The 27,995-nt window shown below is 42.2% G+C and overlaps 1 protein-coding gene and 1 long non-coding RNA gene across 11 annotated transcripts in view; one reads left to right on the forward strand and one right to left on the reverse strand.

Moving 5' to 3' along the window:
• The window catches only part of ASAP1 (ArfGAP with SH3 domain, ankyrin repeat and PH domain 1), a 335,958-nt gene that overhangs the window by 169,035 nt on the left and 138,928 nt on the right, over positions 1–27,995 (reverse strand). The gene's annotated exons all lie outside the window — the stretch shown is intronic.
• The window catches only part of LOC117803825, a 32,271-nt gene continuing 29,146 nt past the window's right edge, over positions 24,871–27,995 (forward strand). For all 3 annotated transcript variants that reach the window (XR_004627933.1, XR_004627934.1, XR_004627932.1), the window contains exon 1: positions 24,871–24,995. This is a non-coding gene — a long non-coding RNA (uncharacterized LOC117803825). The remainder of the gene's footprint in view (positions 24,996–27,995) is intronic.

Raw genomic sequence — 27,995 nt, forward strand, 5'->3', positions numbered from 1 at the left:
TGTCCGGTGTGTAGGACACTGCCAAGATGCCAACAGGTTTCCCTTAAGTAGCAGCAACCAATCCAATGATGTTCACTTAGAACAGATGGCATCAATGGCATTCACGTTGTTCCGAAATAAAGCAGGACCTTATATTTTCCTGTCATTTTTACTATTTTGCATCTGCTTTCCCCAACTGCCCAAATATTATTACAATCTTTCCTTTCTGAGGAAATGAAGACTCAGAGAGACTAGGTGACTTTTTCTAAGCCCACCCAGGTAATAAATGCTATTTTAAAACTCAAATCTCCCAAACCAAAATGTATTTTAAAAAAGGATTCTGCTCACAGACGTTCCATGACCTTAAAGATATTATATTGTTAAAAGCAAATAAAAATAGATATTTCTCCCAAGTCTTCTGTTTCCTACCGCAAGGCACGCAGGACACACACTTTACTGGCAAAAAATAAAATACTTCAGAAAATTTTGGTTTTGTCTTTGAATATAATACTGAACAAACCAGAAATAAACATTTTAAAATATCAGTTAACTCCACAATTCTAAAACACTACTTTCTTGACTTCCCAACGTTGTTCACGGACAACTCAGTTCATGTTTACTATACGTAAACAAACTATTTTACATGCAGTTTGTATTCTGCTTTTTTCACTTCATATTATGCCGCAACATTTTTGCTCATTTTTTCTGCACGGGCATACAGCCATTACCACTGTAGTGGCTGTACGCCTTCAATCACCCTGATATGTATGTCCTTTGTCTCCCATACAATTCCTGTTGCTGAAAGTGAATAGCCAGTTTTTTTACTTTCATCAATAATTGTACTTATTTTTAAGACCCACTTGTCAGCATGGTTGTCAAATAATGAAGTTTCTTTTAATAAGGGTAATTTAAGTTGTGTGTTTTTAAACATGCTTATGAAGTACCAGCAGGCACTAATGATAATCTTTTACTGTATTAATAAATTCACACGCCACTAAGTCACAACACTGACAAAAGGTCTTAAGTCGCTGACTTCTAAAAAGCTGTCACATACCAGAAATGTCACAAACATCTAACTGATAATCCTCTTGCAAAGTACCGCTGAGTGCGATTTAGGACAGTGGTTAACTCGATGTGTAGGCACCTTAAAAGGGAGCGATGTCTAACGCAGACCACCTCCCCCTATCGTAACACCCCCACACCCACACACAATAGCTGGTCCTTAACGCGCACCCTTTCAAATAAAGCTTCCTCAGGAAGCCCATTCAGACAGAATGTCATTAGCAGAGGAATGCTCAGAGACCCGGGAACTATTGATTAAATATTCCTTGAGGAAAACAGGCATGAGGCTGGTATGAGAGTTTGCTCTGAGGTACAGATGAGTATTATGCTCCACTGGGTATTGTTTCCACAAAGGTAAATCTTCCTGTTGACAAGAGCTGAAGCAGTTTTCTATAAATCAAGGCTTTGAAATTAAATCTTATTTCCTCAAAGATGCACATTAACATTTCACCGAGGCTTTCTTCAACTGGTGTCAAATTGTGTTGTTATTTTATCAGAACGAGTCCTTTTGTAATGTAAATGATCACCAGAGTCCTTTTGTAATGTAAATGATCACCCGCATGCATTCAGACTTTGGCATACCAAGCTTGATTGAAATGGGGATGCATCTACAGAATATTTGGGGAAAAAACCTCAATCTCCACTCTGAATTCATTGATCTGACAAATATCCAGTGGGAACAATGTCCCAGAATCAGGAAATACAGAGATGACCCCTGACCTCAGGGATCCTGATGAATTACCTCAATCACATTTATTAGGTAGCTGGACACAAAAGGTTTTTAAGCATGAATGCTTCCCTGTAATATGATATTTGGGGATACATTTGCGAAGGCAAAAATGTATTCACCTAGAAGTGAGGCATGTAGAAAACTTCAGAAAATATTTAAGAAAAAATATAACTTGAAAGTAAGAATGATAAAGAAAGTTCAGAGTCTTGATAAATACATCTAAAAGCTTTTATTAAATGACCTTTTGCGGACCAAGCTGTATTGTAAAGAAGGGGCAAATTTCCTGTGAATGATTTGTTAAAAAGTGGTTTCCGTTTCAAATATCAAAATTAAAAAACGGAGCTACAGCACTGAGGCCTCTAAGAAAGCACCCCAGCTTACGATGGATGGTTTTATAAACTCTCAGCTGTTTTCCAAGTCCATGGTGATTCTTCAGTACAGTCACATGTACAATGGACACTTCTTGGTAACTCTGATGGACACCCTCAAGGGATGCTCCCCACCCCCCCATCCCCCAGCCCTTAAATATTTTCCAGCTGCTGTGGTGCACAATGTCCGGTGACAGTTTGCAGTCTAGATACCTCAGAGATTCCCAATGACTCCACTTCTCAAAAGTGAACAAACAGCTCTCCCATTCTCCAATGACAAGGCCCACTATGAACAGATGAGTGGTTCAAACCCAGTTCTGGGCGAACCTCGTAGTGTCCGGCACACCTCTGGAGGACTTGGTGACATAGTACTTCCTTCCATGAGCTTTCATCTAACAGAAGTGTGGTCAAGTACAGGGTGGTTTTAGGACTTTCGTGTATTTAGAATATCCTTAAATTTGAGAACTCTTCACTTAGATCAGAATTTCCTGAAATCTGAGCCCAATTAGCCTAATTAATGCTGTGAGACAAAAAGGATCTGTAGTCAGTAAGTTTGGGAAATGCTCCACACTATACACCCTTTGAAAATTCACAGAGAATTAATACATTAAAATACCATGAGACTCCTGTTTAAAAAAAATTTTTTTTTTTTACTTTAAACTTTGTTTCACAAAGTATTTCCCAAACTTATTTGGCCTCAAAAGCATACTTCCCACCTCTATCCTTTTTTTAGAAGTGCCTACTAACGTCTCAGAACCAGTTCTCCACACAATACACTTTGGGTAACACAGACTTGGATCATAATATTCCAGAAAATCTGTTGTAATTTAGATCAGAGAAAGCAAATGGGTGGCTCACAGTCTAAATTCAACTTGCCTGAATTTATTTTATATGACTTGCATAATTATCTTTTGTAAACTCTGAATTAGCTTCCAAACATTTAAAACTTGGGAGATTTAAAATAAAAATTCAAAAGTCCAACTTTCCCTATAAAATGCCTTGGTTGAGAGGAACTCACTTTTTCCCTGGAACAGTAATGATCAGGACCCAAGGAGGAGGTGCCAGTCACTCTTGCCTGGCCCTGGTGCCAAGGTCTCCTATGGATCCTACCTGCGTTCTGGGCATTGGCTCCGTGATGAAGTTGTTAGGGCATGTTTAGGATGCTTGTGGAAAAAGTCTGTCAATCTGTCCAACCCCCTCAGTCTTTCTCCTCTACGAAGTGCGTGGCCCAGGTGGTGTGCCGAGGATGATCCCTGTGTACACGCATGGCCCTGGTATAAGTAACAGAGCCAGCCCCACTCCTGCCCCATTTGGATAAGTTATATGGTTACTAATGCTGTAAAGCCTTCCCGGACCTCCCTGATACTCCCATCCTCCACCCTCAAGTCTCACGGACATATTTCAGCACTTAAGGATGCCCTTTGTTACTTTCCAACTCATGTGAGTGTTGTAGAAACACAACAGACATCAGAGCCCGGGGGACCTAGGTCTGATTTCGGGCTGAATTGCTGTGCCAGTACAGGCAAGTCCCCAGATCACTCTCAGGTTTGGGACCTGCATCCCACTGTTTCACAGAGCTAAAGCAAAGGGTCAGAAATGCAGAAGGTACCTGGTACACGACTCCATGCTATTATGGCTGTCTCATAATCCTTATATTCCAAATGCAACAGCTTTGGGCTCTCATGGTAGATACATAATATATGATCAGGAGTGATTTGCTGATTTCTTTAAAAAATCTCAGGAAATGTCCTTGTCTCAATTCTCATGTTTCTTTTTTCTTTTCTTTCTTTCTTTCTTTCTCTTTTTTTTTTTTTCAATTTTGGGGTAAGTGGCACAGGAAAATTTCCCTATCTGTCCCATCAATTTCAAAAATAAATTCCAGAAGGGAATCTGTCCACTTATTTATGGATTTTTTTTTTAATGTTTTAAAAGCTAGGGGTAAGAAGGAAAAAGAAATTCTCCCCAGAGTATGGTTCACAAAATTCATGACCTGCATGATTAAAGAAATAACAATCTGCCTGTAATTCAGAGGAATATAATGATGACTCACTCACTCACATGGGCTGATTTTTTTCCCTCCATGCCTTGGGATTACTAAATAGCAAAGCACTCTCCCTTGGGAATTTTCCCAAAGTCTTTATTTGTTCCCAACAAGCTTCAAACATTCTATTTTCCACTTCTTTTAAATGTGTCCCCTTTCATTTCTGCTAATAACCAAAGTAATTTCTCACGAGTTACTGCTATGGGAAGAGAACCTCAAAGTGGATGCTTAGATGTTTCGAATTCACTTTAAACCCTTGCCAGACCTCCTTTGTGAGGCTACACTGAGTGGCCCTGGACGCAGGGCCTCCCCTGCTGTCTGACTTTCCTCTCAAGTCTAAAGCTGATATTGAAGGAACAGACGGACAAAACAAATCAAAAGACAGCGGGGCTCTGATCCATCAAGGGCCTTTTATGGGTTGGGTTATGACTATAGCAAATTTTCAAGTGAAATTAGCATAAATTAGAAATGCTGTTCTTAAAATCAAACTTAATGAGGCATCATTATGCTGTCATGCTCACTCACTCACTGGCTATGCCACATCACCTCACATGGCCTCCACATATTTCAGTTTCTTATCATGGACAAGAAAGTGGAAGGGGAGGTGGGGAGTACTTGCAGTTTGCAATGTCTTCACTTGAGAAAGAAATTGTAGAGCGTTGGACTGGAAATGAACCTCACACTTACAGAGCAAGAATTCCAAGACAAGCAAACTGTACAGATCTGGCTACTTCTTGTGTAAGGATTGAGAAATAGTAAGGCTTTCAAATTAATTGCATTTATCTATTAGGTCCTTGGCTGTCCTAAAGATGATAAAAAATACCTTGTGCTTCCTCTGTCTTCAAAACATTTGGGGGATGATGGATAAAGGATATGTTACAATTCCTTTTTTTTCCTTCTTCTTTTGGAAGGAAGAAAAAAGGCCAACCAACACTTTATTTATATATTGTCCTGTTAGCGGAAAAAAAAAACCACCCCCAAATTCATTATTTTCTTTCTATTCAGTAGGCATTCCTAATGTTTGTCATTATTTCTGTGACAGTGTAAGGTCTTTACAATCCAAGTGTAATGATGAATTGGTTAAATAAGTGAAAGTGGAGATATTGTACACATATCCTGTACTACCACAGTCTCTTCCTGCCAAATCACTGACCATTTTTGCTTACTCTAAAGGGCCGTTAGTCTTGCTGGGCTACTACAACAGGTGTTGGGTCTTCTATATCTCTATGCTAACAATGCTTCTGCCACTTTTCTCTATTTCTAACAGCCCAAAGTTCATATTTCACTTGACTGCAGAGCTGGGAAGACCTTAGAGATTTCATATTCTAACTGCCATATTATATGTTAAACAAAAGTAAAAAACTGAAATCCTGAGAAGTTAAATGACTTGCCCAAGTTCACACGGGACAGTTTCACACCGGAACTAAACCCAGGTCTGTCTCCTATTCCCACGATCTTCTCTTTATCAAGATCCAACTGGAGTTCCAGAATGGCCCTGAGATGCCACTTAGGGTCCTCGGCTTGGAAACCCAGTGGATGTGGAAGATGACGGGATGACCTCATGTGTGTAGGAAACACGGGCCAATTAGGCCTCTAAGGGGACCCACTGGGTCTCCACGTGCTGAACCACCCACTTCCACCAACCAGTAGACTACATTATGAACAGAGGTATGCCAGGGGCACAGAGGCCACAGGATGAACATGGGGCTTCTTTCCAAGGCACTGAAGGTTTGTGGGGAAAAACAGTTCCACATTAAAGCAAATATAAACTACACTATGGTACATCAAGCCAAATTTGCTTTTACCCCATCAAGGTAAAACACGATACTTTCAGGAAAATTCAAGGCCTCTTAGGGTCTCCCTCTCCTCAAGGAAAGGGATACAGAAATATAACCCACACTGATTCAATTACATGTACTTAGAAAAAAGTGTGGGAGTGGGAGAGGAATTACTAGTGAAAAAGTGTACTTCTACCCACATAAGGCCCACTGGGAGGAGGCCATACCACTGAGACTGTGGCAGTCAGACCCCTTACTTCCTGCAGCCTCATGCATTCCAAGGATCTCACCAGCTTGGAAGAGAGTCTAGTGTTTAAACATGTGTATATTTGCATATGTGCCCTTATGACATCATAGCCCCTAAATGCAAGCCAGCCACTTTGGTGCTCAAATGAACAAATAATGCATGACAGTCTATGTGCTAAGAACATGGGTCTTTCAAAGCAATTTTCAAGGGTATTCTCCTGACTTTATGCCACTTTCCTTAACATGATAACTTAACCACCCCATAAAATTCAACCCTTCCCCCAGGAGTAAGTTTGAGGAGGATCAAGAAGAGAGGTGCTGAGTGGTGGGATGCTTGAGAAATACGAGGATGGAGGGAGTTTTGTAAGCCTGGGGGTCAGGGAAGGTGTGGGGGAGCCTGATTGTGAGAAAGGACTGTCAGTAAGACGTGGCACATGGCATGTCTAACCCACTCCAGTCTAAGTTAAAGGCTGATAAACCCCACGGGGTTGACCCAGAAGAATAATCTCTGACACCTCAAGCGATAATGGCAGGTGCAGGGGAGCCCAGGACTTGGGGTGGGGAGATTCTGGAGGTGGGGGGTTACAATCAAAGATCTCTCTCCCTCAACATTTGTTCTTTCTTGGCCCTGGGACTACTGGCAGCCAATCTCCAGCACCAAGCACCTGACATCCTGTATGTACACAAGAAACACTTGTAGAGTGAATACATGAATATGGTTAACGGGTATAAAAGGAAAAAAAAAAAACAAAACACCAATGGACTTTACAATTACAGCAAAAATTAAAAGACTATAGGCTCCAAAAATAAAAGTAGCCACCAGATATGAATGATATACACTAATCCATACCTTTCTCATTAGGTAACAACCAGCATGTGAGAAAAACATGTAGTTCCCATATCATCTTCATGTTCCTAGTTTTACTTTAGGAAAAAAAAAAAAAGAGTACATGTGGGATTTCAGATAGGTTACAGAAGGTTTATTCACTGTCCTTTTCAGAAAACACTTGGGATGGAAAATGATTCTTTATTCAGTATGAAGAAAGCAGTCTTTGAATGCTGGTTGGAATTCCTAGTTTCTCAAATGCCTTTAACTAATATTTAGACTGTAAGAACTCCTCCCGTTCCATGATCCATGTCGGAATAAAGGCTATCACAAAATTTTGAAAATATTTATAAAACAGGCTCCATTGAAAATTCCCCAAAAAAGTTCTAGAACAGACCTCAAATACAAGTTTATCTTCGGAGGTATTATTAAATGCTTCGAATATTTTACTGCTGCAGCAGGATAAACAGAAAGGCCTGTTCCATGACCCAAAAGCCAGGATTTCCTTGAATGACACGCTAATGAAAAATGCAAACCAGTGGAAGTCTTGACTCATTGTACCAGAGTTTGTTACATTCCAACCAAAGGTCTGCCTTGCATCAAGAGAGAAGAAATAGCTTCTGAAACCAAAAGCTATCCTTAACCCTTTGCCTCAAGAATTTTTTCACTTGTGTATAACATGCAAACAGAGAAAAAGAACCCCCCAACTACTTACACGTTTATTAATATGAGTACCTCCCAATGACTTGGCATATAGTGTCTGATTATGTATGGTGATTATGACACCTATCCTCAAAAAGCCCCAACTCAAAGATCAGGCAAGAGATTACCACCAGGTTTTGCAGCAAAGGACCGCACTTTTTCTCCAGCATTGCTCACTGGATCAGAGAAGGTAGCCTGACCCACGGACTGCCCAGCAATCCATGATGTGGTTGGGGAAAAGAAAGATAAGCTGGGCCAATCAAATCTGACCCTCCAAGGAATTTGAACTAGAAAAGAGAAAAGAAAAGGTGACAGGGGAGAAGCCATGATGGGCTAGGTACACAAGCCCAAACTCTGGCTGAGCAACTGATAAAAAATATACAAAGCACAGGCCAGTCCTGGCCAGGCAGGAGTGTGAGGAGAAGGAAACACATAAACGTAAAACAGGAGACATCACTGAGAGAAATCATGAGGAACTAACTCCCACTATCACCACTTTTGAGTAAATTTAAGGGAACCTCTGCTCACTAGGGCCTGAGTGAAAGGGTGCTCTTTGTTATTTCACTTATGTCTCAGAACAAGCCCATGAAGTATTATTAACCTCTGCAGGCCACAGAGCTATTAAGTAGCGTGATCAGAGAACCAAGTTCGGCAGTGCCTCGCTCCAAAGCCTAGGGCTTATTCACTGAGCTCCATGCACTACATGTGAATAATAACTATCAATTTTGAGTGCCTTCTATGAACCAGGCACATAGAGACACTTGACACAGATCATCAATCTTTTTTTTTTTTTTAACAGCCCTGCAAGGTAGGCATTATTCATGACTTTATACGTAAGGGAACAGGATCAGAGAACCTAAGGCAGCTTGTTTACGGTTGCACGGGTAAAACACGGCAGTCCTAGGATTCTCATACCTGCTTTTCTTGCTACATACTTCTGTGTTGTAGACACTGACATCTGTGAAATTCCAGCCCCTGTTAAAACTGGTGGGAAGAAAAAACCCCCACAACTACTGGAAAAGGCATAGGATTCCTAACTGTGACCGGGATATTGATGTGGTGTGAGGTAAACAGAGAGACACATATATCATCTCTCAAGTGCTCCAGACGCGGGGAGAGAGAAGACAATGAGACTTGAGAATACCAGGGTTGGGCTGAACCTAAAGGCAAATCAAATCAGGAATGCTAGCCAGACAGCAAGATGAAACTAATGGGTCTCTTAACTTGTGGGAGAAAACTGCTGCGGCCTCTTATCCTTGGCTCCTTCCACGTTTCCCCCGTGGGAAGAAGCTTCAGGGCCTACCACAATTCCACGAGCACCAGCACCTCACCTGGCAGACATGGCTCCCAGGCCCGCCCCGAAACCTCAGTTCCTCAGTCAGCAATGGCAGTGCTGCCCCTAGCGCTGACCTGACCCTCTCTCCTTGCACCCCTAGTGGGAGACCAGCCAGGCTTGCAGAGCTGGGCCAAGTACCACCCCTGGTCCACCACCCTTGGTAGTTCCTCCCTTCTCAGTACTGGAAAACAATGGTTATCTAAACTACTTTTTCTTTCTACTATAATAATTGTAATTCTTGAATTGTTATTTAGTATTCATGCACACGAACACTGTGTTTCATTCAGGAATGTATTAATTGCTTAGTATATGTTAAGCAATGTGCTTGTCCCTCCCTGCGAGTACCTACGTGATAAAACTTAATGCTTTCCCTTCAGAAACACTCCAGGTGGTGACAGCACCCTCCAGCGCACATGAGCTGCATGTTGGCCTAAGATAATAACTATACACAAAGAGCTCTAGAAGCCCTGCTTGGGAGGTCAGGGAACTGTCTCAGAGGAGGTGGTTCTCACCTGGCTTTGGAGAGGAAATGTTCTCCAAGCATCTCTTTTTAAGAAAAGGGAAAGCACAGGCAAGGAGAAGCTACATGGATTAGAATTCCTGGCGTGAAAGGGGAAGGGTTAAAAAAGGGGGGGAGGGATCTTTCAAAGAACATCGTGAACCCAGCCAAGGATCTGGCCCTTTTCTCAAGGCAAAAGAAAGCCAGTGGTGGCTTTAAATAAGAATTGTGACAGGGGTCATGTCTTGTTTCCTCCACGGTTCCCCAGAGTACCTAGCACAGGAAGAACAACAGGAGATGTTCACAAATGTTTCTAGATGTGAACAATCAAATAAGCAATCAGGATTTGGAAGGGAGTTCCCTCTACTTTCCCCAATACAAAATAAAAAAGGAAAGGAGGGCTTCTCACAGTACAGCTTCTGGATCGAGCATGATCAACATCCACAGTGAACCTGTAAGAACTGAGGAAACGAAGCTGAGGAAAGATCGGAGCAGTAAGAGCATGAGCCGACTTTGCCACGGGCCTGCGAGGCATCGCCATTTCCTGGTAACCTAGGTGGGGCTATGATTTCAACACCTACGTAGAGACAGGAAAAGATAACTCACAGGTAGGGAGGTGTATTCCCTCTCAAAGCCGCGCCCCTTGAGGAGCTCTAATTTCGATGAAAGGATGAACTGGGGAAAAGAAAAGTGTACCCTCTGGCACAGGGAGTTGAAAGGAGGCTGGTCTGTCCGTGTCTAGGCCTTGGTGGGAGGGAAAGCTCACCTGAGGTTACAGAGGCACTGGTGGGTGATTCCACCTGTGTGTTATGGGGGATCTCAAGCTGAAAAGTGATTCAGGGGTGGTGGGTTTCATGATGAAAACTTAATCTCAGATGGTGGCAGTAGGGAGCTCTGTGACCTGTGCCTGCTACTCAGTAAGTCTGAGGTCTTAAAATCTGTTTTAAAATTAAATAAAACAAAAATGGTCTGGAGCTGGCAGCACCCTGGGGGGAATCAAATGTAAAACCCCTCTCGAGGGTTAAGGACTCCAGTCAGGCCATAGTAATTGCCCACCGAGAAAGCCTTCCTGATAATGATACTATCTTTCCCAAATACGAAAACCTAAAAGAAAACAATCCACCATGAGTGAGAATCAACAAGATGTGAAAAACAGAAAAAAAATTTTTTTCCTGAGAATTAATGCATATAATTATTGACTAGATTACACAATTTGTAAAAAGTAAAGATCTAAAATAAGAATAAAAATGAGACAAGAACAAGATATTATAAATAATAGGCACTTGTGAAAAATACTAAATAGATCTTACAAAAAATAAAAAAAAAAGTATCAAAGGAAGGGTTAAACATTATCCATAGCTGATAAGAGAATTAGTGAAGTGGAAGATACATCTGATGAAATTATTCCAAGAATGCAGCACAGAGTAAGTAGGATAATCCAGACCGTGACGATAGGAGGGGAGAGTCCAATGCTAATCCTGGAGGAGAGACGAGAGGGAAGGAGTGGAGGGGTAAGCAATGGAACAGAAAAAGCAAAACCACTGCAGTTCTCTGACTTTCCAGCATGTATGTCTTATCAACCAATCTTAAGAACCTCCAATAGGCTCCAGAAAGAATCTGGCAGCCACTGCCCCAACACAAAAGAAGTACAGCCATTCCCTTCCATACACTCTGGTTTGGGGAAGCCCGTATAAAACCTGTAGAGAGCAGAGAGTTCACTGCTAAACCAAAGCCCACCGTTAACCCCTATACCAGCTCCTGGGGCTACTGGAATTTAAGGAAAAAGAGTTCATAAGAGCTACAGTAGTCAAGTAATTCACAGGCTCTGGAGAGCAGGGAAAGAAAGGGCGTGCCATGATATAATACTGACAGTCAACACTTACTGAGCAGTCTACGCAAGACCCTGGGCAAAGCACTTTAGACGGAGGGTCAGATCAAATCCTCCCACTAACCTAATGTGATGGGGATGATTAGATCAGAACGTCTATGTTACAGATGAGAAAGACTAAGTGCCTTGCCCACAGCCACCCTGCAGGTCATGGGGAGCTGAAAGTCAAACCTAGACAGTCTAACTCCACAGCAGGCCCTTAAACCATTCTGATATCTAGGCAGAAGCCGCTTTCCCTCAATAAAAGTCTAATTTGACATTTATAAATGAATTGCATATTGAAGGAACTCCTTTACCCCATCCTTACAGAAACAATGAGGTCTGTGGGAGGTGGGGGCGGAGGCCAGACCTCTTATGCCCTTTGGGTAGGATACACTTCCCTCACAAGAGCAGGGAACTCAGACGAATTTTCTTCTTGGGGAGAACCACTTCCTACGGAATCTCTTAAGGTGATGAGGCCCACTCTCTAGAAAGACCCAGTAAGCCACTAGCTGGGAGCCAGCAGGAACAGCTGTGAGAGTAGTCTCTTCAAAAGACATGGCCCTTCCTTGTGGCTGGTGGGGCTACACAACACATTGACACAGCAATGTGTCAGCTCAAGTTCCCAAAAGATGGCGCTCCATCCCCTGTGCCCAAGAATCTCACTTCTGGGAAAGCATCCTAGGAAAATCACTCAATAGGGGACAACTGGCTAATGACTCAAAAGAGGTGGATTATTGCACTCATGGTGTCAGCCAAAATGCAGGCAAACTCTGGAGACTGATAACATTGAAATGGCTTTAATAAATTAAGAAACACTTATGTGATGATGTTATTATATGGCCCTTGAAATAACGAACACAAAAGCTATAGTGCAATATTTGTGCTATCTGTTAAAGTAAAAAAGAAAAATGTAAAGTGGCAACTGCTTAAAAAAATGTATGTGGGCAACAAAGACTGAAAAGTAATAACAAACAAAAGTAATAACCAAACATAGTTTGGTTAGGGTAGTGGGATCATGGGTGATCTTTACTCTCCAAATGTTTAAAAATGCATTATTGTTGCACGGTATACTAAATTTGAGAGGAGGAGGGATGCATTCAGGCTTCTTGATAATTCTGCAGTTCAAGAATCATTTGCAGTGTCCACGAAATTCTACTACTGTTTGTTAAACTCAATGCTTTCCCCCAAAGCACTCCCCCCCCAAATTTTGCCAATGTTAGCTGACATTATGCAGGATAAGAGCAATATCGAGTTACTTAGCATGATTCAAGAAACCTGAGGGAGGAGAAGGGGGGAGGAGGAGAAGGAATGGTCAAAGGCACTTAAACTGCTAACAAAAAAAGTACTGTGGCTTGTACATAAAACCATTATTGGCCTCCGTGAGGCATTATCAGTCCAATAATACATTTCTGTTTTAGGCTTTTAAAAAAGTGTACTTGAAACCAGCACAGGCCTTGAATTTCAAACACACAGAACTAAAGGAATGCCGCAGAGGGAGAATTAAGGTCAACTGAAATTGGCCTTTTGTCTGGGATGCATTCTTCAGACTTAGGAAAAAGGCAGAGCTTGGTGTAGCTGTGGATGAATTTGAAAGTAAAATCCAAGGTTTTCAGAATTACCCACACAGCCAGAGACAGAATGCCAGTGTGCATTTCTGTGATACAGTTCCCAAATAAAATGGCCACTGTGTGACCTTGACTGTACCTTTAACTGCAAGGAAGTGGACAAAAAATTGCTAACAGGATGTCCTAGGAATACAGGTAGTGACAGTTCAAATGGCTGTTTACATATGCTGGGAGGGGCAACAGTGGGAGAGAAACAAGGCTGGTAAACAAGCCAGCTGAACGTAAAGCTGCAGCTCAGGTCATGCACGCCATCTACTGAAGTTCCCTCCGGGTTTCACCTAGACGTGGTGATCATCTCAGCCTTGAGGGGTTCTGGTAACAGAGAGCTGGCTCTCTCTTTGGGCACCAGAGGTATCTGCTTCCTAACTACAGACAGGCCTCAACCCAGATGGTGGGTGGCAGCCTCAGGGTCATTACCAGCTGAGTCCCTGTCTTGGGTGAGTAGGGCTGCTGGTGAGAAGAGCAGGCCTCTGCATCCATGTCAGGGTAGGGTTATTTTTAATTGTTGCATCATGTGTTTTCTGCATTAGATAAGGAGGGCAAATGCGGGCTCCTAGTACCCAGGACTTGGTATGGTGAGGCATTACCTCAAAGCATAAGTAGTTATTAGACATCTAAGACAAAAGATCTAAATGAAGTCACTCTTCTATTTGGACCCAGGCTTTCCCCTCTTGTAAGATCGAACTATTTTTCAGTAAAGTAATTCATTTCAAGACCCACTGATGTATTATGATCTGCAGTCTGACTAGTATATTTCTTAAGACCCTTATACTCTGGATGATGCCTGATTCTGACATTCAATTCTTTGTGATCTTTAACACAGAAACAGCTCTGTGTGTAAAAGTATAAGGAAATAACTTCCATTGTTTTTTTTTTTTTAAGATTTTTATTTATTTATTTGACAGAGAGAGAGACAGCCAGCGAGAGAGGGAACACAAGCAGGGGGAGTGGGAGAGGAAGAAGCAGGCTCATAGCAGAGGAGCCTGACGTGGGGCTCAATCCCAGAATGCCGGGACCACACCCTGAGCCGAAGGCAGAGGCTCAACGACTGAGCCACCCAGGCGCCCCAGGAAATAACTTCCGTTGTTAAAAAGGTTAATTGGATAACTAGTTTTACAGATAAGTTTCTTATACAAGTCAAAAAGCTTTTCATTTTGCTATCTTGTTTTATGTGAATAAAGATATTCTTTCAACTAAAACATGCATAAAAATTAAAGGGACTAGGCCAGATCTTCACCCCGTATATTTCTTTGGGAGCAGGCAATTGTTTAAAAAACAAAAGAAACACACAAAACCCCTCCAGAACACAGAGTTACCTTAGGAAGGTAATTTCTGTCCAGCAGGTAGAAGCTGCTGGGAGAAACAACAATGCTTAATTATTTTTTAAAAATTTTTATTTAAATTCAATTTAATTAACATGTACTGTATCATTAGTTTCAGAGGTAGAATTCAGTGATTTCATCAGTGGCATACAACACCCAGTGCTTATTCCATCAAGTGCCCCCCTAATGCCCATCCCCCAGTTATCCCATCCCCCCACCCACCTCCCCTCCAGCAACCCTCAGTTTGTTTCCTAGAGTTAAGAGTCAGAGAAAGGCAAATACCATATGACTTCACTCTTATGTGGAATTTAAGAAACAGAACAGATAAACATACGGGAAGGGAAGGAGAAAAAAAAAAAGAGGAAAAGAGAGAGGAAGGCAAACAATAATAATGCTTAATTGAACAAGAGTTACAGACTATTCTGGTGTCTCTCTCTACCTTTGAAAGCCATTTCTCTGGTCTGGTCAAGTGACTGCTTCCTAGTGACTGACATTCATCTTCCTTGTTTGAAACAGAAGTCTTTCCTATAACCAACACCCAAGGAGTCCTTCATCTCCCAGCTTCAGATGAGTCACCAACACAGAAACAAAATGCTCAACAAGCTGCTTGGCCAAACAAATCACTGTCTCTTCCACAGGCTCCCGGGCCACCTGACAGCACTTCGAGGACCACATTGTCCACTGGCAGGAGACGCTTTTCTGCGTCCCCAGCAACACCCTCACTGACCCACAGAGCTGGCTGCCAGGCTGTTCCAACTTGTCTCACCTGCTCTGTGAGCAGCAAACCTCCTCATTCCTCAGTCCTCGTTCCTCCAACTGGAGTGAGGCTGCTCTTAAGACTCAGCAGGATTGAGGAGCTGCCGACTGACAAGTGCCCCAGACCCAGATGAAAGGGGACCCTTCGGCACATGTGTTAAAGGGGCAGTTTCCCCCTACATATCCTCAGCCTCACTTCGCTCTTAAAAGAAAAAAAAAAAAAGGCAATGATATACCATGAAGACACTGCACTGCTTGTATGCCACATAACTCCGAAGTAGTTGTTTTTCTCTACCCAGAAGTTATGCCTTACAGAGTTCTGGTAAAAAGAATATTTACCACCTCAAGGAGAAGAGTGGAGGGAACAAAATCAGTAGCATTTCTGCCATTTCTCCATGCAGTGCTCAGATGCTCAGGCTACTCGTCTAACTTTGAAATTGAGCTTCCAACACCTACCAACCCACGTCACCATATTTCTTGGTCTTCTATTTTTGCATCCTTCAGAAACATGATAGAAGCCACGAGATTTTTTTAAATGAAACTAAACAAGCTATTGGGTTGATTATCCACTGAGTTAAACTTGCTTTCACTATTGGGATTTCATATTAAAAAATGGTCCCCACTCAAACTACCGATTTTCTACATGATTATCTCCACTCCTGAATTACTAAATTTATTTTACCATTCTCCTGTCCCCTATTTACAACAACTGTGTACCGCTTTGTCTGGTTTTCATTTTTTTCCCCACTTTCTTTTATAATGCGTAGAATCTCTGTGGGAATAAAAACTACATATCCTTATTCTGGAAGAAAAAAAAAGCAAGAATTACTAAGTTACTAATAGGTTGAATGAGTTGATCCTTAATTACCCATTTATTTCAGGCCTAACTTTATATTATTTATTTTGTTCTCCATCGCTTGCTTTAGTTGGTTGGAGGTAGGTGCTGGCTTGAGTGTCTGGGGACAGCCTCTTTCCCTCTGAACGTACATTATACAACCAGTTGATATACTTCAGGAGAGCAACAATGACAAGAACAAGGACATTTCCGCCCAAGGAACAAATTCAAACCTTTGGTCACAGAGTGGTCTGTGTTAGAAGTTGTTTCCAGATGGTGATTCATTTTCAACTGAGATTTGTTAAACTCCTCTTGCTCTTCCTATCCTTAATCTTATGAGCCAAGTGCTTTACATGAATATTCTCAATCTCTAAACAGTCCTCCTGATGAAGTAATGATGCTGGATTTGTTTTACAGTGAAGAAAAGGGAGTTAGAAAAATTAAGTAACTTGCTAAGAGTCATCTGAAAATTCAAGTATCACTTTTCCATTTGTTTTCTAGGCCTGTTCATCTTTCCTTCAGTCCTCAATGTTCAGAAAATCCAACTGAATCATAATGTGCAGTTTCCTGCTATAATAAATCAGTTTTTCAATACTGCATAGATTTTAGAACAGATATCACAAAACCTTTACATAATACTACAGCAATGTAAAGACAAAACTGAATTAATGGTTATAGATCACAATAACAAGGGTCATTTATGGTGGCAGGGTTGGGAAAAGGAGGAACCTCCCCCAAGTCCACAGCTCTAAAAATTGTTTCCCCAAGCACATTTCTGATCTTACTAGCTTACACAAAATTAATGATATGAAGACATAATACAGTAAGCACGCAGAAGACATGTGCACAAACACTAAGGGAATCCCCATATCTATGAGGATAAACTTGAAGAGGGGAAATAAGCAGTATTTTCCTTAAAAATGTGAAATTTTCAAATTTCAAGTTTCAAAAGGTGTCAGAAATGCATTTTGCAGTTGTGCATTCTTGAGGGAGGCTTTTTGTCCTTCATTTAAATTGTTTTCTTTATCTGTGGAATATCATTACACAGAGCAAGAGTACACCCATTTTGTTTGCTTTGTAATAAGCACAATATGAAATCCTAGAGCCAGAAAGAAAAAAGTCAGTAGAGTATGAACTGAGAAGGAAGAAATACTGTCACTTTCCTTTTCGAGAATATTGCTAATAACTGCTAGTACATTTTTCTAGTATCACTGCTTTGTTGGGTCCCTGCATATTTGAGAGGAAAGCGGGAAACACTTTTTCTGATATGTTGAAGTCAGCGCTGAGTGCCAGGCAATAGTCGTGTTTCTAGTGATGCTGCAACGGGTAACTTCACAAATGAAGCTCAAAAAAAGGATGGGCTAATGGAGAAAGATACGACCCCACTGCTTATTGACCCACGGCTCAATATATAGTTTCTTTAAAAAAAAAAAAAAAGTTCATTTTAGTGTTGTAATCATCACTCATCGTTTTAAAATTAATATGAAGAAGGCCTATGTTCTAAATCTTTCCCTTATGAAGAAGAAAAGCCAAACCAATCTAAAACCCTGAAGTGCAGAGGCCCCTTCCAAGGCAGGGTCATGCCTGCTTTCCTCCACTCCAGATGTGGCAATGCAGAAGGGAAAGGAGCAGAAGCAGAGTGTGGGAGGGGGTCTGGAGGGGCCTCTCAGAGTGGGGGTCAGGGGCAGACTAGAAGAAAAACAAACCAAGTCCAGAACACTGTTTTACCTTAAAGGAACTTGCTATAAATGAGAAAGCCCAGCTCCTGACACCAGAAGATTGTACTACAGAGAAACAGACAGGACCCTGGAATATGTTTCTTTACTGGCACCCCTGGGGGTCCTGATGGCACTTGGAGAAAACCTTGCACTGTCAAACTACAGTGACAACCTTTGGTGAGAGAGATCACAATTGCAGGAGGACAGGAAGTGGTTTCAACTGGTCTGTGGTGGGGCCCAGGCAGGTTTCTAAAGCTCCCCAGGTGACCATAATGTGCACCCCAGATGGATGTAGGCGGCACAGAGATGAAACTTAGTATCTTATCGGCTCTGATCACAAAGCTCATCATTCTTTTTTTTTTTTTAATTTTATTTTATTATATTATGTTAATCACCATACAGTACATCCCCAGATTCCGATGTAAAGTTTGATGCTTCATTAGTTGCGTATAACACCCAGTGCACCATGCAATACGTGCCCTCCTTACTACCCATCACCAGTCTATCCCATTCCCCCACCCCCTCCCCTCTGAAGTCTTCAGTTTGTTTCTCATAGTCCATAGTCTCTCATGTTTCATTCCCCCTTCTGATTACCCCCCTTTTCTTTATCCCTTTCTTCCCCTACCGATCCTCCTAGTTCTTATGTTCCATAGATGAGAGAAATCATATGATAATTGTCTTTCTCTGCTTGACTTATTTCACTTAGCATTATCTCCTCCAGTGCCGTCCATGTTGCAGCAAATGTTGAGAATTCGTTCTTTCTGATAGCTGAGTAATATTCCATTGTATATATGGACCACAGCTTCTTAATCCAGTCATCTGTTGAAGGGCATCTCGGCTCCTTCCATGATTTGGCTATTGTGGACAATGCAGCTATGAACATTGGGGTGCATATGGCCCTTCTCTTTACTACGTCTGTATCTTTGGGGTAAACACCCAGTAGTGCAATGGCTGGGTCATAGGGTAGTTCAATTTTTAACTTTTTAAGGGACCTCCACACTGTTTTCCAGAGTGGCTGTACCAACTTGCATTCCCACCAACAATGTAGGAGGGATCCCCTTTCTCCACATCCTCTCCAACAATTGTTGTTTCTTGCCTTGTCTATCTTTGCCATTCTAACTGGCGTAAGGTGGTATCTCAGTGTGGTTTTGATTTGAATTTCCCTGATGGCTAATGATTTTGAACATTTTTTCATGTGTCTGTTAGCCATTTGTATGTCTTCATTGGAAAAGTGTCTGTTCATATCTTCTGCCCATTTTATGATTTGTTTATTTGTTTCTCGTGTATTGCAAAGCTCATCATTCTGACCCCTAAGACTTGTTCAAAATCCCGTTGGCCCCAGACCCTCTGTGAGGTGAAGGAGGTAAGGCAGGTATACAACTTGGGCCTTTGAGTGAAGAGGCCTTGGTCTGGTCCTGGCTCAACCACTAACTGGCGCTGACATCCTAGCAGGCCTCTATCTGTGTTGGTCCTGAGTTTCTCCATCTGAGAAAGGGAAACGCTGCAGTAAATTCCTTTTACATATTAAACACTATAACCCAGAGCACCTTATGTGCGATCATTGTTTCATTCTTCTCATGCTGGTGTGCACATCCCTGCTTGCACTGCTTCCCCTTGAAAAGCACCACATCAGAAAGGCAGGCCTTGAGACAGAGACAGGTAACTGGACTGCTGTGACTACGGATGCATGGAGTGACCTGGCTGTCACCGACACATGGAAGATAGGCCCTGCTGGCATCTTGAGCTCCTTTCAGAGAGGCCGCTTCTTCACTTACTCTGTACATGGCGGCATAACTGTTTTATGGGGTGACAGTGCAGAAGTGGGGACGTTGGGTTTTCTTTGGTAGAGAGAAGACAACTATCTAGTTGACGGAGAACCAGGCTAAAGAATCAGGAAGCTGTGGATTCTGGTCTAGACCCTTGCACTGGATCACTCTACCTTGAACCATCATTTACCTTTAAGTGTGCCCAAGTTTCTTAAACGGAAAACGGTAAAAGGGGTGCTTAACCTCCTTCTTGCGCCAAAAAATACCAATGTGATATGGCAACTTCTCTCTTCCTCTTACCTCCCAAAGCATTCACTGTCAGGGATGTACCTTGGGAATTAACACCTGATGATAGACTATTTTACTTCACTCAAATCTGATCAACAAGAGTCCACTGCCTTGGGTCCAAGAGGAGCAAATCGCAATGTGCTGCTTTTCCTTATTAGCACAGTTTCAGGCATAGAGCAGATGTATGTTGAAGTGAACCAAAGGAGTCAAACGCAGCTCTTCAAGTCTTCCTCAATGACCTACTGTAATTCTTATTTCCCTACATTTGTAGGTGGAAATGGACAGTGAACCTCTCTTTTCCCCATAGTTCCCTGTCCTTAACTGGTAAGGGGACTCCCTGGTGAGGCATAAGAGCACAGGCTCTTCACGCTATCGCTCCATGTAATACTGTGGTGCTTTGTCTCTGGGTGACCTTAGGCTGTTTTTTTTTAAACTCTCTTAGACTCTGTGGCTTCATCTGTAAAATAGGAGGATATAATCATAACCATATCTAGAGGTTTAGAGAGAATGAAATTAGACAGTATACAAAGCTCCTAGCACTAAGAAGACAGTCAACAAATAGCAATTCCTTCTCCTCTTCCAAGTGCTTTGAAACCCACAGCTGGGAGATTTCCGCATATGGAGTTAGATTTCTGGCCCCAACAGAAGAAAATAAATGGGTGAACAAATGAAGCCTGTATGAGGCTTTCTACAGGTCATCAAGAGCTACAGAAAGCCCACTAATTCATTTATTAAAGATTCCTGGAAGGCTGCAGTAATGGCTTTGGGCAGCTACTCACTTAGGCACATTCAGACTGATGACCACAAGGTCAATACCCCTCTCTCAATTACCAGTCCCCCTGAGACATCCTGGCATGCTTGTGTGCAGAAGCTCTCCTCATGGCCAGCACGGGAGCCAGAAAGCACTTTGGAAACATGGGAATGCACAGAGCTAAGTGCTCACTCTGAGAAATAAAATGGTGACTAAAAGAATCATATCATAGACAGATCTACTGTTTGCTTCTTTGTTCTAACTTTACAACAGAAAAGGCATGTGGAAAACTATATTCCATAAACAGTTTTAGATAATAGTTCTAGAACAACTGAAGAGGGACATAGGTACTTATAATCAAGCTAAATGTAGCTAAAGCTACATTTTACAGAAGTCAATGTCCTGATGATGTCTGCGCTTCATCAGAGGTTCAGGAACAGATTCTAAGGTACAGTGATCAAGGAAAGAGTTAAGTTCCAAAAAACAAGTAAGCCTCTCTGAAGAAAAGAAAAAGATTCAGACTCAGGACCTTCAATGAATGAATGGATGCTGTGCCCTGAAAAAAGATATAAAAAGACCCCCAAGGGCCTGGCTTCTGGGTCTGGCATTGCTATTAATAAGGTATGGTATCCTAGGCATAGCAAACTCCAAGAGCCCAGTTCCTCATCTGCTAAAAAAAAAAAAAAAAAAAAAAAAAAAAAAAAGGGTGGGGATGGGGGGAGGGATCAAAGGGCAAAAATTCCCAGTTGTAAGATGACTAAGTTCTAGGGATGTAATGTACAGCATGGTGTCTGTAGTTAATAATACCGAATTGCCTATTTGAAAGTTGCTAAGACAGTAGATTTTTAAAAGTTCTCACCATGCACACACACATAAAATTGTAACTATGTGAGGTGATGGATGTGTTGACTAACCTTATTGTGGCAATCATGATATACATATATAAAATCGCTGTGTTGTACACCTTCAACCTACCCAGTGTCAGTTACATCTCAATAAAGCAGGGGTGGGGGTGGGGGAAGTCCTCAGAAAACAAAGGTGGGGTACTATATTGCCAGGGCTGTTAACAATAATCTCCTCTAGGGGCGCCTGGGTGGCACAGCGGTTAAGCGTCTGCCTTCAGCTCAGGGCGTGATCCTGGCGTTCCGGGATCGAGCCCCACATCAGGCTCCTCTGCTATGAGCCTGCTTCTTCCTCTCCCGCTCCCCCTGCTTGTGTTCCCTCTCTCGCTGGCTGTCTCTATCTCTGTCCAATAAATAAAAAATCTTAAAAAAAAAAAAATCTCCTCTAATTCTGTGACATTTTATAAAGCAACGTCAAATACATTCCACGTTATTACTGTGAGAAAAGCTGTATTAGCCCCCATTTTATAAAGGAGGAAGTGGAACCCAGAAAGGCTGAATGACTTGCCCCAGATCATACCAACAAGCGTATGAGCTAGGACTGGAACTCATAACTCTTTTTTTTTTTTTAATTTATTTATTTATTTATTCGACAGAGATAGAGACAGCCAGCGAGAGAGGGAACACAAGCAGGGGAGCGGGAGAGGAAGAAGCAGGCTCAGTGCGGAAGAGCCTGATGTGGGGCTCGATCCCATAACGCTGGGATCACGCCTGGAGCCGAAGGCAGACGCTTAACCGCTGTGTCACCCAGGCGCCCCTGGAACTCATAACTCTTAATTCAAAATTTGGGGTCTTGTCTACCACACCCCATCATGAAATACAAAGGGTGAACTGGCTAAGACATCTGATGGTCCATGTTACTGACAGGTACCCTGAAAATGAAAAAAAAAGCCAGCATGAGAGTCCTGGACAGATCGACCACAGGGCCTCCTCTGACAGTAGCCCAGCACAGCTGTGAACATCTGGGGTGAGCACCTGACCTGAATTCTTACCAAGCAGAGATAAGTGTGATTTGCAGGTCCAACCCAATCTGAGAAAAAGAATACAGCACTTGTGTTCTGTGAGCCAAAAGTGAAAATGCACATGCTTGGGAAAAAGCTCTGTGGCAACATGAGCGACCTTCAACCATGAGGCAGGCATGGAGTCAAGAGAAGGCAAGGAGCAGAAGCAGAGGAATGGGTAGCTCATGAGGGTGCCAGAAGGGCAGTGGAAGAGAGGGAACTAAATGAGCCAGTGGCAGAGGGTAGAAGGACTGACTCGGCCTGCCGCTGAGGGAGGCCCGTCCCGAGGGTGGAAGGAATGCTCCCAGAGGACCTGTGTTTCGTCTTTGTGAGGCCTGGCTGGTTAATGGGACACCTGCCACATCAGACTCGCCTGTGAGAGCTCCTCCGTGCAGACACCAGAGCCCCACACCAGCCCGTCCAGATCAGAACCTTCAAGAGGGAGGAGTTTCGATACATGCTCTGGCTGAGGACCACAGGCCTCGGGAATCTGAGTAAGACCGAGGAGAAAGCCACGGCCCTGCAGGATCAGGGCACAAGGGGAACAGAACTGTCTGTCTCATGCAGTCTGGCCACTCACTTCCCAGGTAACGACCACTCTGCAGCAAGGATGGAAGGGAGCCGCGAGGTCATGTCCACAGGCAACAAGGGAAACACACCAGTGACCACAAGCCACACTAGCTCTCTACGTCCAGTGAGTTTAAGACAACAAGAAGGATAAAGCAAAGTTGAGCTGAGGTGAAAGAACCAGAAAATTCAATCCAATACAACAAAAACAAATTCAGAGTATCAATTCCATTTCTGCCACATGGGAAAAATGTTTAGACAATCCCATCTTTACAAATATAAGCAAACCCCCCAAATTTTAAAGCCAGAAAGGCACATACAAAGTTAGCAACAGGATACTGAAGTGTTCTCACGACAGATATCCAAAATTGGTGTCACAGTACTCGAAATCTGACAACATGCCACCAGAAAGGAGAGTCTGATGGGTGGGAATAAAGGAAGTACAGATATAGAAATGGTTTTCAAATGCTTTAGAAAACATCATAAAAGGCAGCCATTAGCTCACATTTGGAAATGATTTCTGTGAGATTTCTCACAGGAGTTTCCAAATTTGTCCCCAGATTACATAAATGTCGTCTTCGGCTCTGAACATGTCTGCTGACTGAGAGCTGCGGGCATGCGTGTGCCCATCTCGCTGAAATCGGCAGGACGGCTCTCCAGCTAGAAACAGCATTCACAGACGTGTCAAGAGTGCAGGAAGCCTGACCTGTCTGGGTGAAGCTCAACTGGGCAAAAAAATGTACTCTTAGCAAGGGAAGGAAGAAATCCTGGGTAGACTGGTTCCCAATGAGGCTGAACATTTATGTTCCCTGTGCTGAAGAAAATCCAAGGGCCACGTTCATAATAGTGTATGTAAATTACCACTAACATCCTAAAACTGTGGGCTCCTCAATTCCATACGATATTAAGTAGGTAGTAAGAAAGGAACAAGCATAGTAAATAATTATTAGGCAGTGTCATGCGCGTTTGTCACTACAGTTACATAAGCATTTTCAAAAGAACTTTCTGAGTCCAGATCCTTAGACTGGATCTAACCGACCACAGAAAGCTGTAGCCACATTCCATATTCTAGACATATTTTATTATTTTAGAGGGGTGTGGCAGGTAGGATCCACCATTCCTATGCTAAATGGAAAAAGAAAACATGACCCTCTCCAAAAAACAAACCCACATTTTTTGCTGACATCAACAACGTCAGAGTGGAAACAAAGAAATAAACCGGAGACCCATTGGCTTTTGTTTCATTAGAAACACATGAAGACAATATCTGCCAATGAGAAAACATTCCTCTTTCTTTGCAAATGTCTTCCATGCAAATCAACATTTTTTTGGTCTTTTCTTTCTTTTCAATACATGCCATCAGGTTCTGTAGCTGGGGAATACACACATTTGAGAAAAAGGACAAAAATACCCAAAATAGTTCCTGGGGTGGTTAATCCACATGCATTAGATATCCTTGTTGAATCTAAATCTAACGCAGGGGTGGACTGCAGGAGAAACCACTGTTGCTCCTGGACCACCCAGCACCCTCTGACCCAGGAACCATGCTGGGGGCAGAACCAGAACCCAACGAGACAAACAAGGCAGGAGCCCTCAAATGCATTTCACAGATGAGAAAGCCGAAGTGAGGGGAGTTCTGGAAGTTCACACGGCTAGTAAGGACAACAGATCCTGGTTTCTGCCTCTTAGTCTACCTGCCTGTCAGGAAAAACAAAACCCCCAAACCTCCAGCACTTTCATTCTCGAGATTGCGAGAGAAAAAAAATTCACAGAAGTACACAAATCCTACACTTTCCTCTGAACTTTGTGGTTGCTTTAGCCCGGAAATACATGGGGGAGGCAAAGGAAATTACTCTTTTCTCATGTAAGGTCTGAATCATACACCCAGTATTAGGGGTTTTGAAGTTACCCACACCTTCTGCCACAATCTGCTTCTCTGCAAGATGGATCAGCTGTCTCACATGGAGCCTTGAACATGAAAACCAGGAAATATGAGGACCTGGCTCATGCCACACTGCAAGTGAATGGTAGGTGTTAGAAACCCACTTCTGCAGAGATATGCAACCATATTTTTAAATGGGGGTGGGGGAGCCCCATTCCATGGGAACAAAATTTTAAAAGCAGCATTGTGTGGGGAAAACAGATCTGCTTTCGAAACTGAGCATACGGGGTTCACCAGCGTGGCTGCTTACTAGCTGCGTGCTCTTGAGCAATATGCTACCCTCTCGGCCTTTGTTCCATCATCTAAAAAATAAACAGATTTGACTACATGATTTCTAGGTCTCTCAACCCTAAAAATATTCACTAATTGCTAGAACAGTGATCAGAAAGAGTAAAAGATAAAGTAGTGGAGAAAGAGAGAGAAGTGAAAGCAGGGAGGAAGGGCATATGGTGCTAAGTGGGGGAGCTGGTCCACCGAGTAGTCTGGGGCATCCATAGCCAAGGGTGACCCTGCTCTGTGCAGAACCCACCGCCCCCCTTGAACTAAAAACCACTATCAAACTTGAGGCTAAAAAGAGATGGGGTCTAACTCTGCGTGAACATCGACTACGAACCAGATTAGAAACCTGAGTCTGGGCCTTAGCTCAGTATCTTTATGCTGTTATAGAATTTCTGAAACTGCCACGCGAACACTCATTTCATGTGGTCATCAACAAGAGACAGGTAGGGCTGATGTTCTTGCCTTCATTTCGCTGATAAGGAAACCATGGTTCAGAGGGATCAAGGGGCCTTAAAGAAGGTCACAACACCAGTGAGTAGCGCAGTTGGACCTGAATGACGATTATGTTACCAGTGCTCTTTCTAATATTCCTTATCTCTTTTCTACCTTCTTTATTCCTCATCTACGGACATCAGAAAAATCCATCTTCGTAAAACTGGTGACTGACTCTGGCCCAGAATACAAATTTAGACAAGTAGTGTGCTATGTATTCATTGTGATTGTACTTCCCTGAAATCCTGAGCATGTTAATGAGATAGAGTCTAATTGTGATAATGGTTACAGCATTTTTGACAGCTAAGTCTTCACAAATTAGCACTAGTGCTGGAAGGAGTTCTCGCCATACAGTCTCCTGTGACAGACAGGAGCCAATCATGCCAGCACCATGAGTATCAGGACTAGCCTGTTCTTAGAGCATGACTCATGCAATATAATTTAGTCACGACAATGAACTCTTCCAACTTCAAGCCATACAGTTATGTATCCAAGCCAATAAAAGGCAAGAGAAAAGTGGGAGAGAGGGAAATAAACACTCATCAGACATTCTGTTTAAGAATGAAAATTTGTAATGAAATAATAAAAATTATCCAGTTACTTAAAATTCAGAACAATTATTTACCAAGAGCTGGGAATAGTATCAAAAGAGAATTTAATTTTCGACATTAGAATTCAACCACATTTCAATTTTTACTGAAATTTACAAACAAGGAGATGTGAATGTCAGTCTACTGTTCTTAAGCATTAATAGCATCATTCCATTTAAAGTAACCCAGAACACATGCAGTGGAACAGTCACTGGTTTGTCTAAGAATGGGTGAATGAATGTATGTGTTTATAGAATCACTTTTTCCAAATAACATATAACAAACATGTTATTTTTCCAAATAACAAATAGGTTCTGACTACGTGTGTATGTATATACACACAGAAAATGCATCCTACTTAGTGTGGCATTGCTGGACAGGAGAACAGAGGTTTGGGGTCAGACAACCCGAGGTGTAAGACATGGGACAGGTTATTTCATCCCAATGACTCAATTACCTTGTTGTAAAACCGGGAATGAGGGCTGTTGGAAGGAATAAATAAGCCTGGCACTCAATAAAAGGTAGCTAGCAGTATTAGAGCCCTGCAGACCCACAGAAACAATGATTCCCTACCATTTATGGCTTGTCCTCCTGCTTTTAAGTTTTTACAAATCTCTTTATAGTCAATGCCATCACGACTGCTGGATTTTTTCCATAGAAAGATTGATGTATGCTTATTAACTGGACTTGAAACTTAACTTTTGGGGGAGGGGAGACCTTCTTTGGTTCTTGATTTCTTCACTACGTCAGAGCTTTCTGAGAAGAGAGGCTTCTATCTCAAAGTCTGGAGACTAGGATGCTACAATTAATGGACTGGTTCAGCTCTTCAGACTGAAATATTTATCAAAAGTTAAAAAAATTTTTTTTAAAAAGCAACTTCATTCATTTCTCCTGAGACTCATTTATACATGTGGGGGACCCAGGAATCAAGATTCCAGCCACAGCACACGGTAGCTCATTTTCCTCTAACAGACTCTGCATCTTACACATTTTCTACATTTGGTGGTATAGGTTAATTATAATCCAATTTGCTCTGATCACACTATCAGCACAGAAGCATCTAAGACTCTGCAATTATGTAGTGTTCCAGGAATTCAATAATCTATCTGGCAAATAATCATTTCTCTACTTACTGTACCAAATAAGGAAAAAAGGAGAAACAAAATGGTATTGTGAGTCCATATTTTAGATGTCTTAGTCAAAACTATAAATTTCATTTATATTTGTATATTTATCTTTCCTTTTTGAAAAATGGCTTAATTATTATCAGTCTACTTGCAAAAACAATTGAATCAAAACATTTAAAAAATCTCATCTGAAACTGCTTAAGGTCTACCAACTGCAATAAAACCGATGCCATCTGTACTCCGCACGGATATCCATTACCCATCCTGACTCGTGAATGTAATTATGAACACTTAATAAGATCCCCTTGGCAATCTGAAAGGTTAAATATTTTAAGTGCCTTCCCCCTTTCTATAATACAAATGGCTACCCAAAGAGAAAAAAAAAAACCTAATCCCAAATAGGACCACATGAGAATTCAACTAGAAAGAGGGGGGGGGGAATCTACAAATAAGTTGGGGGGAAAATGAAACACATTCACATTTACCTCCTTTATCAGGCACTTCCTGAGTGCCTGTCTTGTTTTAGGTGCCTAGAGTACCAAAATAAGTAAACACATTCCCTGACCTCAATAAGTTCACAGACAGGAAAGCAAAGGC

Source organism: Ailuropoda melanoleuca, chromosome 9 (assembly GCF_002007445.2).
Source record: "Ailuropoda melanoleuca isolate Jingjing chromosome 9, ASM200744v2, whole genome shotgun sequence".
NCBI classification, from domain to species: Eukaryota; Metazoa; Chordata; class Mammalia; order Carnivora; family Ursidae; genus Ailuropoda; species Ailuropoda melanoleuca.